We start from the raw sequence: 13,537 nt of genomic DNA on the forward strand, positions 1-13,537 counted from the left end.
AACAAATAATTCATGGTCATTTCTCCCCTTAAAGCCTCAACTACAGTGTGCCCTGAGGGAAGGGACTCACTGGTAAATTTCATATTTACTCTGCAAGAAACAGCAGGCAGAACTGAGTCTAATCCTCCAACCAAGGAGGCTGGCTGTTCCTTGAGCTTAGTCAAAGTAAGTACAGACAGGGCCAAGGCGCACACTGAGCTTGGACTGGAGTCCTTGCCACTGCTTCAGAACCAAGGGGTTGGTACTGGGGACCTGGGTAGGGAAAACGCCACCTGAGGTGCATGCATGTCTAATACTCTGGCTTACCTGAGCACAAAGGAATTGTCTTGAGCTGTATATAAAATATAGTAAATGTATAGAAGTAATAAAACTTTATTTTTAAATTGTTATCATAACATTTAATGACCTGGTGGCTTAGTTCCAGGATTACTTTCTAAATAGAAAATATATCTTTGCATCTACCAACACATATTTTTAAATCATATTTTGAAGACTTATTTGACAAATGCTGTCCAAATCTACAATGACCAAGAAATGCAACCTGTTCAATAGTCATGTATTCAGATAGTGTGAAAATTACTTTTCATTTTGAGCAAAAGCAAACAATGGGTGGATAGCAGCCAGACTATCAGTTCTCTTTCTTGCTTGGTGAGTGGTTTAAACATCAGATAATTTTAAAATAAACCATATCTCCTCTGTGTCATTGTTATTCTACAAATCTCAAGCCCATATCCATTACTCCATAAATCTTTTAAATTCCTGCAGTTACCATAAGAAAGCCCTGCTGAGTACAGCAGACCTATGAATGCTTTCAGTTGAGAGAGTGAGGTGTCATGATAAATACTAATAGGTTCCAGCCCGAGTACAAACTGATACATTATCGTGGAGCTGATTCAACGTGGCTGAATGTCCAAAACAGTAGCTTACCTTCCTCATGACCACTTCCTCCTGCCTCCTCACTCCAGCCCTGGACACAACTTCCATTTACCTTTCCGGTCTGCACAAGGGAGCCTCCAGTCAGCTCCTCTTGTGTCCCTGAACCCGGCCCTCAAACTCCGCCCCCCGCAAAAGCCCATGAAGTCTCAGGCTCCCTGTCTCAGGATCCATCCATCTCCCTTGGATTCTGTGTCCTCCTCAATAAAGCCCTTTTCTATCCTTTTGCTTCTCTGCCTCACCACTGAAAAACATAACATTGTGCTGCTGTGACTCAGATCAGTGAGCCATGTAGCGCCGGGAGAGGGCGCCCTCCCTCCCCTGGTTTTTGAGTTTCCTCATCAACAAGCCCCTCCTGCTCTTCCTGCCATCTGCCCTTGCCAGCCTGCATTCGCATGGGCCAGCCTCAGCTCATTGGTGAGCCACTTCTCAGTTCTGGGGTTTCCTGTCCCAGTGTTTTTCCTGTCTCAGAAACCGTGGGCCTGTGTCAGGAAATCCACTGCATGGAAGGCTGTCTTCACATTCCTTGGCGGGGCTATTGCCCTCATCCCCGAAGGCAGCAGGTCCTTTTCTTTGGGCACCCCTCCCCGAGTGATGGCTGAGAAAGCAGACGTGGGATTTATTCTCGTACTTAATATTCTTGGGAGTAGGTGACAATCTCTCCTAGAGTGTGAAGCTCTTTGCTCTCTTCAAATTCAGTCACTCTGGGAAATGCTCATTCCCGGCCCCCCAAAAAAACACCATTCTTCAGGTGCCTCCTTTGTAATCGTGGCTCCCTTAGCCTCCAGGAGGCCTTAAAACCAAAAAAGTTTATCTTCCACTGCCAGATGGCTTGGCCACGATATAAACTGGACAATGGCAGCCTAACTGGACAATGAGGGGAAAATTTTAACCCCTTAAAACTTCTGTTACTTCTGCTTCTCTGCTGTGCCACTGAAAAAACTAACAAATACATTTTCAAATATGACTATCAGTGCATATAGAATATTTTACTTATATTTCATTATTTGTTTATTTCACACCATCTTTAGCACATCATCCGGTAAGAACAATCTCCAACATTAAATTACAATGCTGGCATTTCATCTAATAGCTTTCACCCCTGCCAAGAAGCTAGTTACGTTTTTGGACTTGGTTCTACATTGGATCATTCGGGCATGTGTGACCATTTTGTTGCATTCTGACTAGTCAAATATCTACTCAGCGTTGCTGTTTTCTTCCTCCTCTGAAATGAGGAGGTCTTCATTCTGTCTCAGTTGACTCTTGTTCTATTTCACTGTCATAGGAACTGTTACAGGTAACTAAGTTAGGTAAACTATTACAGGCAGGCAGATAGTGTTGTAGGTAGTTGAGTTAGATAGAAACATTATATGCTTATGATATCAGATAGGGCTAGGCCCTCACAAGAGACAGTATGGAAGACAAGATAACCTTGCTACCGTGGGAGAGACCTCAAGGCAAAAGTAAACAAAGGCAACCACATACCTCCCTAGGGATGGACATCGGGGATTGATATCCTAAATAGGTATCAGTCACCTTGAAGAAGCCAGAGTCACTAGTCCAGCCCCCTACAGGAAAAGCCAGCCCCCTGTTCTGTATTTTGCCCCCTTGCTATGTGACTTGCTTCCCCATTTAATTCTGACTTGATCAATTTTACCTGAGCAATTATACTTGTAATCTTATTGGTTAGCTTTTTCTCATCTCATGCCCACCATGCAAGTTCCCATTTTTTCTACCTTTAACCTGCATCACATCATGGTTTTGCTCTATAGAAACCCTAGAAAAAGCAGATTCCTTGGCAACCTACTAGACCCTTCTGTCTTTCTCTCCACAGAAGCTTTCTTTCCCCCAATATATATATTCTGCTCTTAACCTCGACTGTTCCTAAAATTTATTCTTCCACTTTAGAGAACATGAACTTGTACTGGACATCTAGCAGGTTAGGAGTGTCTTTCCCCTGTATCAGAACTTTGGTTCAAATAGCCAATGTCAAAGTCACCATCAAAAAATAAAATAAAAAAGTCACCATCATCATCATCATCATCAGTGCAGGAGTCACCTGATGATTCACTTTCAACCTCCTCCCTAAATTGCAAATCTGGTTTTTCATGTGCCCTTGTTGTGAATTGGGCTAATTGCACAAGGATCTTTTTGTACAGATTTAGCAGCCCTTCATGGGTGAAACTCCTGTGTTACTGCTTTGGAGCCCCTGTGAACACTTTGCCCTTCGTCTGTCAAGTGGGTGAAAACACAGATGGGTGCTTGCTTTCCCCAGACCCAGCTACCATGAGCCACACTCAGCTCCTATTATGATAAAGTACATAATTACACTACAAGAGTGTGGCATGGGTGCATTCTCCTCCTCTTTCCTCATGATGCTAAGGGATATATACTCGCAAAAATGTTACACAGACCATTACATGGGCAAAGACATCTTTATTTCACACTTTTGCACACATGCACACATTTGCACACATTGCTGTTCATTGTTCCAGGTGGGTTAATGCAAAGACGACTTCCCATATCCTCCAGGCGTAGCTACTGGGATGCGCAGCTGGCTACCGTTGTGTTCAAGTACATAATTTCATTAGAAAAGTATGCAATGATACATTTTACACAAAAAGCCATACTATAAATAATAAACCTCCCATCTTTCCCCAGAATTGCTAGTGTTATTCTTCAGATATACAAGCACAATTTAAATACATATATTTTCCTATTTGAACCTAAATGTTAGTAAAGTTCATGGTGTAATACGCAAGAATTTCACAAGTACTAATATCACCAGGCTTTTTTAAAAAAAAGCATTGACCTGCCCCACAACTTTCCTTTCTTCTAGTAGCTATAGTTGCACCTTTTCACTCCACACCCTGTCCAGAGCACCCTAGGCTTTGTCTGTTTGTATACAAGCCATTTCATGATCTTCCTGTGCTCTGCCCTCTGTCACAGTGGGGCCAAGCCCTGCAAATGCTGTATCCCACATTACTTGCCCTACTTAGCTTCCAGCTAGGCTCAACCAGTGAGAGGCACTGAGAACCAGTTGGAGCATGAGGAGAAGTTAGAGGCAGGGAGTTTTCTGCCCCCTTTCGGGATGGCAGCTCCAGCAGTATGGTGTCCACCAGCAGCCCCTCTCTGTGTGGCACTAGTGATGGTTTGCAGCCCTTTCCAGGCAACCCCCCAGTGGCTTTCCATGATAAGTCTCTCCCTCACTAAGACAGTGCCTGATGCTTTCAGTTCAAAAGAGGAGATTTTGTCTCAAGGTTTCAGTCTGTGGCCAGTGGGCTCCAAGTCAGAAACAGGATACAGGGGGACATAGTGGAGAATGGGGCTTAATCCAGTCATCCAGAAGCAGGGAGATAAGGGTTGGAGGTACACCCTTCCACAGGTGTCCTGCCCCCACAACTGCCTCTTATAACCAGGCCCCACCTCCTGACACCACAATCATCCAGCAGTCCATGACCCAACCACCTTCCCAAACTCTGCCTCTGTACACTGTGGGGGGACATTCTAAACCATAACAAGAACCTTCTTTGGAACTAGCCAGAAGCCTACAAGTTACTTGTGTGGAGTGTCAGTGGGAAGAAGGCCCCTGACACCCAGTTCCCCATGTTGTCATTATTAAGGGTCTGAACAGACAACTAGAACTCACCATTTGCCTTCTGTTTTGTAATATGCATGATAAACATAAACAGAAATCCTTGTCACACTGAATGACAGCATTGAAGAAATTCAACTTCTGCTTCTTTGTGCTTACAATCCTCTGTGGTCAGTTTTTATTTCCAAGCCATCATTTAAATGTAGGATAACTATTTCCACAGGGATCAAAGGGAAAAATTGTTCCTTAAGTGGGCCTGAATGATTCTAAGAGTTAAAAGTTGACTCTCAGACTGAATACCTGTACTTAGTCTATGCATTTCGGGCAGCCATGTTATATGAAGGGCTTGCCAAATTTACTTCTATGCAGGATACAGTGTTTTTAAAGATATAAGTGCTAATTGGAAGCTGGTTTCATCTTATTAAATTATGTATTATGTCATATAAAATTAATCTCATGCTGATATAGATGATTAAATATAGCCTGGCTTTTGTCCTCATTGATCCCCTGAAATTGTCCAGGCCTACGGCACCAATATCTACTTTGCTTAACCCAAGACATTTTGAGCCTTTGATCATACTTGACATGCCTTTATCTTCTGATATGAATCATATCATAGTAGAGAGAGAGAGATGATTAAAACTAGAGAGGATTAGCAAAGTAGAAACACTGAGATATTAATGGTGACACTGAGCCTACCTGTAGACTTCTTGTCATATGATTTATTAAAATAAATAAATGCTTAAGCTACAAGTAGGCTACCTTTTGACTTGCAGGTGAATGCTTCCTAGCTGATTCCCTTTATAACTTATGAGGAAACTGGCTCCTCTTTGATAGTAACATACATTTCCTCTCTCCAACTTGCTACCTCCTATTTAATTATCAATCCAGCCTAGTTTTTGTCCTCATAGTCTCCTGAAGTTATCCAATGGCGCACAGTACCATTTTGCCTAGTCCATGGGGCACTCTTTATCCTTTAATCCTGATTTCCGCGTCTTCTGTTTGCCATCCCCTCATTCTCAAAATGTTCTCTCCCTCTGGCATTTAAGACACCTTTGTTTATAATTAAATATGCCTGCTTTCCTCTTCACTGAGCCCTTTCTCTTGACCTCTCTCATCTGTAAGCTCCGTTACAGTAGGGACCCTCTCCGCACTGTTTGCCACCCAGCGCCTGGCCTAAGAAGCTCACAGACTTCCCTAAGGAGTGCAGTTACTGGCAGGACTTTAAACACAGGAAAGACTTTGTGGATGTAATGCGAACTCTGCTCTGTAGGTGGCAGAGCTGGGAAGAGCAGATATCGTGGCTCTGGGTACGTAGTGTTGAAATCACTCCCCCATGTCACATAGCCTAGCACCCTATAGCCTGTGCCTTGGGAAAGTGCTGTTAAGTGACATGGCAGCCTCTTGTCACTCATAATGCTGCTTTCACTAAACTGAACTATTTTAAAGAGTCATTAATGGCAGGGAGGAAGAGATGAGATCATAATTTATGTATTTATATGCATATTCATCCAAAGTGTGACTTGATATGTGGTGTTCTGCCTTTGGTGATTTTGGTTAAGCACTGTTGTCTCTATATCTAAAACTTTATCCCTTCCCTAGCGCCTGAGTTTCTTAATAACTTCTATCATTTCTTTTTGTTCAACTGAAATATGCACAAAGTCCCCTCAGTAAAACCCCCTAGTCTGTCAGCTATTTAATGTCCCACACAGCACTTTTTGTTTTTGTTTGTGTTTTTGTTTTTGTCTTTTGGTGGAACCAGGGATTGAACTCAGACCCTTGCGCTTGCCAGGGAAGCACTTATTCTACTAAGCCATCTCCCCTGCCCCCACACAGCATATTTTTAAAGTGATTTTTTTCCTGTACTTTTCCATATCAGTAGAAAAGGAGAAAGACACAGATTCAGAAGGATATGAACATGAGCACCCCAACAAAATCCACAAAGGCTTTGACAACATTCTGAGTGGGACATTCTTTTGCAATTTCAAAACCTTTGTTTACTCTGTGGAGGACCGCTTGAGTGACTCTCCATGAAAGAAGAGCAGTTGTCTCCATTTTGGCTATGCCTGGCCCTATTTCCATGTATTGATAGGTACAGAGCTGGCTAGGATTTTTCCTTATCCCCTCACTTGCAGTGCTTATTTTATTTTATTTATTTTATTTTTTCATTTTTTGTGAAACCGGGGATTGAACTCAAGTCCTTGCTCTTGCCAGGGAAGCACTTATTGCACTGAGCTATCTCCCTGGCCCCTTAAGCAGTGCTTATTGGTCTAGCTGAGGTGCTGGAGGTAGTCTTTGAAGATGTCACGTGTGTTTCCCTGATAACCCACATCTGCTACTCTTTAGTATGAGCCAGGTAGAGACAGGACAAACAGCTAATGCTCCAGGCTGTCGGCTGGGATCAAGCCATGAGACAGAGGCTATGACTTCCTGGGACTTCAAAGATTACACATCAGAGCTGAAGCACCAGACCCCAAGCCATTAGATATTATCTCCATAGTACAATGCAAATTACTTTTTCTGCACGTCCTTCTCTCTGTATATAAGAGAGGTAAATGCAGGCCTCCTACCTAGCCCAGCTCACAGTACTCACCTACTTCTTGCCCTTCGCAGTCATTCATCCTCAAGTTACTCCTCCTTCATGACTGAATAAAACCTGGGTTGGGCCCTGGGTCAAGGCCTTTGTTTTGGATAGCCATCACCATAGCTGTACTTAGGACCCCTTGGCTCCCTATAACTATAAATATGTCTTAGTGTCTTTATTCTTACTGTGGGTTGCACTGAAAATGGTAGATTGGAATTAACTTGATGGGATTCCAATAACTTATCCATGGGATTACAAATATAAACTTCCCAGACCAAAACAAAGACCAGGAAGGGCTCCCTACAATTAGTGCCCAAAGTGGGGCAGAACATGCAATCTTTTCAACACAATGACTATTAACCAAAATCAGGTGCAGGCTATCCACTGGAACCTTGCATGACCAATTTAGAGGTAAGCAGAGTATTTTACTAATGATAGTGGCCAGACACGAGTAGCAAATAGGAATCTATTCATCAAGGGTAACAATGGGGCAAACTCAGTCTTTGCCACAGAAGAGAAAAAGTTCAGTTCATTGATTATGAAGCTGTTGAAAGATGCAGGTATTAAGGTGCCATCTGAGCAAGTTTTTAGATTACTCCAGGACATGCTATAGTCTATCCCTCTTTTCCCAAAGCTGGCACACTGGATGAAATAGGTGAAAGCTTTTATGTAGCCAAAACTCAAAAAATTTCAACCACAAATGTGGTTATATTCAGCCACATATAACCTGGTGAAGGGAGCCATCTCATCCTTGCAGTGTAACAGCCCAGGAAGAAATTCAGATCAGCAACAGCTTATCATTACAAAGCATTCTAACAATGGTGACCCAATGCTTATGAAAAAGGTAATTGTAATTGGGAAAAGCCCTGATGGAACTATAACAAAAGGGTTCGACCACTTAGGAAAGGAATCTCCTAATGGGCTTCTAGAAAACAAGGAAGCCTTTTTTTTTTTTTTTTAAGAGTTTGATAGAAAAGTTCTTTAATCAGAACAAGTTTACACATCAACACATATAGCTTAACTAGAATAACTCTGTCCAAAACTCTTATTGTGAACAAGACAGATAACATGTGTATAGATAACAGCCGAGTTCCCTCCAAGCAGCAGGTCTCAGATCTATTGTAAGACCTCTCAAAAGCAAAAACCCAATGACTAAAATAACTCAGATATTTTATGTACAGATGAAAACTGTCTGGGAGGCCAAAATATACAATGCATGTCACACACAAGTGCTGATATTATCACTTTCCCATGTTCATAAAATTTTAAAGTGTAAGCTTTATGCTTCATCAGCTTTACGAACCTCCTCTTCCCCCTCACCTTGAGGAAGCCAAAGTGTAGCGATATGAGGTTATATCCACAGACAACTGTCTCTGTTACAGGGTTCACTCTGATTTAGCGACTGGGGTTTCAGGGAAGACATACTGCTTCGCTGCAGAGCACAGACTGGGGACATAGAAGAGTGAGCCTGGTGTTGGGGTTCTGCCATCTGAGATCCTGTGCAAGGCACTACCGTTTATTTTTGCAAACTGTCTTATGTCACGCTCATTAAGTTACAAATAGTATTCTTTTAATTGGAAAGATCTGTGATGCTTATGTGATTAAAAATAAATGCTATATGAAAAAGTGCTATTTGAAAGCATGGCTGTATTGGAAGGGAATTTGTATTTTCACTTCTCTATCATACACAAAGCAGAATTACAAAAATATTTTGATGTATATGGACTAAATCAGAAGGAAGTCATTTTTGGGGGTTGTTTTTTTTTCAGAACAGGGGATTGAACTCAGTACCTTGCTCTTGCCAGGGAAGCGCTTATTCCACTGAGCTATCTCCCCAGCCCAGAAGTGTTTTAAAAATGTAGATAAGCGTAACACTGTTCTCCCCACTGCCCCTCCACTTCATACAGTCCCTCCCTCCCACATACAAAATCAGGTTAGGAGTGAACCTCCTCCTTCCCCACCCTGAAGGAAGCCAAAGTGTAGTGATATGAAGTTATATCTACAGACAGTGTGCTTTCCTGTCATTGGACAGATCCCCAACACCCTACCCATAAATGCAGTACTCGCACAGTTTTCAACATTTTGTTCTTGAAAGAATTAAGGCAGAGTGCGTTAGACAATGGTGTCCAAGGCCCCTTGCCCACTTGGTTGCTTACATAATGTAATTCAAGCTTTCCAAATGTCACCAAGTGATGTGATCCATCTTGCTAACATGTATACAGCATTGGTACAGTTCCTACACTTCAAATCACGACAAAAGACACTCATTTCAGAACAGGCACAGAGTAATCAAGACAGTGGGGATGAAAATCTTAAAGCAGGACCTCTCACATGCTCACTGGGTTCTATTCCAACAGGTGCCCAGGTTGAGCATATCAACGATTGATGGAAAATACCTGTTCCATTTTATGTCTAAGACATTTGATTTTCAGACAGATAGTGTTGTTAAGCTCAACTGTTTCTGTTACAGGGTAATAATATCATTAAGTTTGTCTTCTGGACGTTTAATGACTAAAGTTTGCAGACCAAAAATTAGAGAAATAGAGAGGCTACAAGGATAGCCAATATTTTGGCCCTAGCCCTTCAAGGTCAGTCAGGACTCAGAACATAAGAGAATGTGTGCTGTGACCTCCTGTAATTCAGTGGTGTCCCATATTTTCTGATCAAGCAGATTATGGGACTACAGAGGAAAGTGATCAATGATATATAGTGTGCCTAAGGAGAGTCACCTAGAGAGAAAAAATTCTCTCAGGTTTTCACAGGAGCAAATTGTTCAAGTAATGGCCAGACTCATCCAGATGGCTGACACTAACAAAATACCTACAAGGTACTATACATGGTTTCAGGGTAAATCCTGAGGAGATTTGACTGACCTTGTGAGATACAAAAGTTACATTTTTAGTTATATAGGTCTTGCCTTTCCTTGGTCTTAACCATCCAGCAGAAAAGTATAACCACGAGTTATGCAATAAATGCCATATTAATATGCTGAGTAATAAAAGGCTCAAGTCATCAACTTCTTACAATTGCCAGTTCTGCTGATAAGCCACTACTATTAGGGACTATTGTACTACATTGTATTATTTTGCTGAATTCAAGTACTTACAATGTTTAGACTTGCTTCAAGTATGAAAAGGTCCTTTAAAGACTTCTGCAAATACAGCTTCTCTAACTACAGTGGAATACCCATCTCTGACAAAACAAAACAAAAATGGGGGATATAAAAGAAGAACCTTTTTGTAGTGTTAAAAGTATATATATATATATATATATGTATATATATATATATACAAGATAGATACACAGCTAATTTCTCTTAGTTCAATGAGAAGAAAGATTTGTACTAATATTGTTTAGACAAGATATCATGTCTATATCTTCTTCCCTGAATAACTACTATGAAGACAACAATACACAATGCATTAATTATGATAATTGTCCTACTAACCTGTTTTGAAACTGTTTCATTGCTATTTTATCTTTTTTCTCATTAAAATGAATAAAAGATAAAAAAAAATCTTAATGCAGTTACACAGGAATTGCTATCTGGCATGGGACAATATGCTAATTTAAAGGTCCAGGCACATGCCCTGCCCCTTCTTTTCATGCAATGCATAGAACTGCTTCATTGTGCATGGATTTCTATACCAGAAGATGGTGCATCTGATAAGTCCTGTACCCAGATATTCCAGGGTCCTAGTGAAACTTACACTCAATTTGTAGCAAGGTTTCAAAAAGCTGTAAATAAGCAGATTCCTCACAGCACTGCAGCTAAAATGCTCATTTACCATTCAGCATATGAGAATGCCAATGATGGATGTAAAAGAGTCTTAGCTTCAGTACTTCATACACAAATTTTATCTGCTTAAATTCATGCATGCCAAAATATTGATCTGCCACCCATGCTTCTGATTCCATGGCACATGCTATATCCCAACACTTTGCTAAGAAATTTGATATGGTTAAATGTTTTAATTGTGGCAAGCATGGACATACTGGTAGGCACTACCCACGCCCATGACCTATAAAGGTGCTAACCCCCTCAGTGCATTTACCCGGTACTCAGTGTCCATGTTGCATGAAAGGTTTTCACTGGGAAAAAGATTGTAAATCTAAGTTTCATAAAAATGGCACACTCTTGCAGAGAAACAAGAATGCCCAAACTGAGGGTCCCAGTACCAATAACAAAAGAAGGGTCAGTGAGGACTACAGTGATTTGAACCCAGTTAAGCCATTTATAGCCCATCCAAACTAGAATAAAAACAATCCTCTGCTGGGATGTGTGAACTGCCAAATCTTGCTCCCCTTCTTTCTGTGGTCGGGCAGACCACTCAGAGTTCAAAATTATATTTACCAGTGGCTTCTTGCCTTGATTTGTTGAGAGGGGAGAGAAGCCATTTAATTCCCAATGAAATTTCCATTCCTGCCCTTCACCCCATGTGTGAACCTGGTAGGGATGAGCCTTTAAGCAAATAATTTGATTTTTCTCAGAGTATTTCAGTTCCTAGACCTATTTGTAGCATGAAGTTTAATGGGAAATCTTTCACTGGCTTGATCAACATGGGAGCTGATGTCACCATAGTGAAGATCCAATCAAGGCCATTTTCTTGGCGGACTAGACCTGCCTCCAGTGCTTTAATAGGCTCCCTTCCATTTGTATTATGGAGCTCACTGACATTCCCTTATGTTGGTCAACATAAACAGACAGGTGTTATAACACTGTTTATTGCATCCCTTCTTGTCAATCAGTGGTACATAGACCTCAGAAAAGAATGGGACACTCTCTTATTTACTTCTGAGCCTTAGAGGTGTATGTTACCAGACAGCAGGATGTTGACTGCAATGGAATATCAAGAAAGCAAAGGCTCAGCTAAAAACTTGCAGGGCTATATTCTTATAATTGTACCTTTAATTAAACAAAATAGATATAAAAATCTATTATTTTATTTTATTTTGTTTAATTAAACAAAATAGACATAAAATAGATATAACGAAGGCCATTGGTCCTCAGCAGGAAAAGTTAAGGATTTTACCAAGATTGGTAGAAGAACAACTGCAACTGAGTCATCTCAAATCTACTTTATTGCAACTGTTTCTAAAATTGCTAAGAGCTGTATTAAGCTGTATTAAGCAAGTAATTCTTTCTTGATCATATTAGATCCCATTGTAATCTCCCAGGTTTGTTGTCATCAGCTAATTATAATACAGGTGCTGCTGATAACTGGAAGATAAAGCATGTTACAGGGACCTCGAAAATACCCAAGGTCAAATAATAGTTGAACACACTTGTCTTCAACTAAAAATTCAACTCATCAAATAAAAGAAAGGGGCAACACCATTAAAACTTTACTACATATATTTTAACTTTTCTGAATCCATCTTGGTGTTAAATTGGGGATGAGGTTATGCTTGTAATTCCACAGAAAATTAAGAGACATTACAACCATCAGAACTGTTCTGTGGCCAGAATCCATACTGCACATCAAGATCTCTGCGGAGACCTCAAGTAATGAACCCAACAGCACATCATCCTGGGAAGGCCTGCAGACCATTCATGAGGCTTGCCACCTAATTAACATACAGGATTTGGTTCACCTGATAACCTTCTCTTTGTAATGCCTAATCTTATAGCAGCTTCTCTGTGTACTCCTGTGGTTCAAGAAGTGGATTGGTCCTACATACTTTATGCATCCTGGCTTAGACCTCTTACATGGATGGACAGGTCCCCAAAAGTTTTCAGCTCTACAGAAAGCAATACCTCTATATTTATCATTCTGCCTGCCCTACGAATTTTAATGCATTTGCAAGAACAGACTAAGCTTAATGTTACACCACATTTTGTATATCTTCTTTTGTGTGTAGCCCATCTACAACAAGGTGCTAGCCTTTGCATGTCAGCTGCAGATCAGACTTGGGAAGAACAACTGTTTAAAGGACAATTTGCCTTATTTACCTTAAATTCTGTTCCCTGGGATGGTAACCTTGTAAGATATTTTAAAACTGCTGTTCGTACCTGCATTCCAGAAGCTCATGCCCCTCATTTCAAGGAAGGTTATTTGGACCCTTAGCAGACTTGCATGGCTCCATACCATGGATGGGCTATATGTAACTTTAGTTATTACCTTGTGGATTGGGCCCCCCCACCGAGGATCCCTTCTAAGAAAGGATTAAGACTGGCATGAGATTTCCTTTTCAGACTCTCGACTAATATCATGACCTCAGAAGCCTTGTCCAATGTTACATGGTCAGTTAGAAACCTCAGTCCTCCCATCTCCAGACTCATTATCAATAGAAAAACTGGGCCCATACAACATACTTTATGGAATCTAGCCCTACATTTTCATGGTGGACTCCTGTAGACTGGGCATCTGCAGCTGATAGTTGGAGGAAAGGTCAAAGTAGTATTACAAGGATATATATATATA

The sequence above is a fragment of the Octodon degus genome, unplaced genomic scaffold (genome assembly GCF_000260255.1).
Source record: "Octodon degus isolate 3935 unplaced genomic scaffold, OctDeg1.0 scaffold00238, whole genome shotgun sequence".
NCBI lineage: Eukaryota > Metazoa > Chordata > Mammalia > Rodentia > Octodontidae > Octodon > Octodon degus.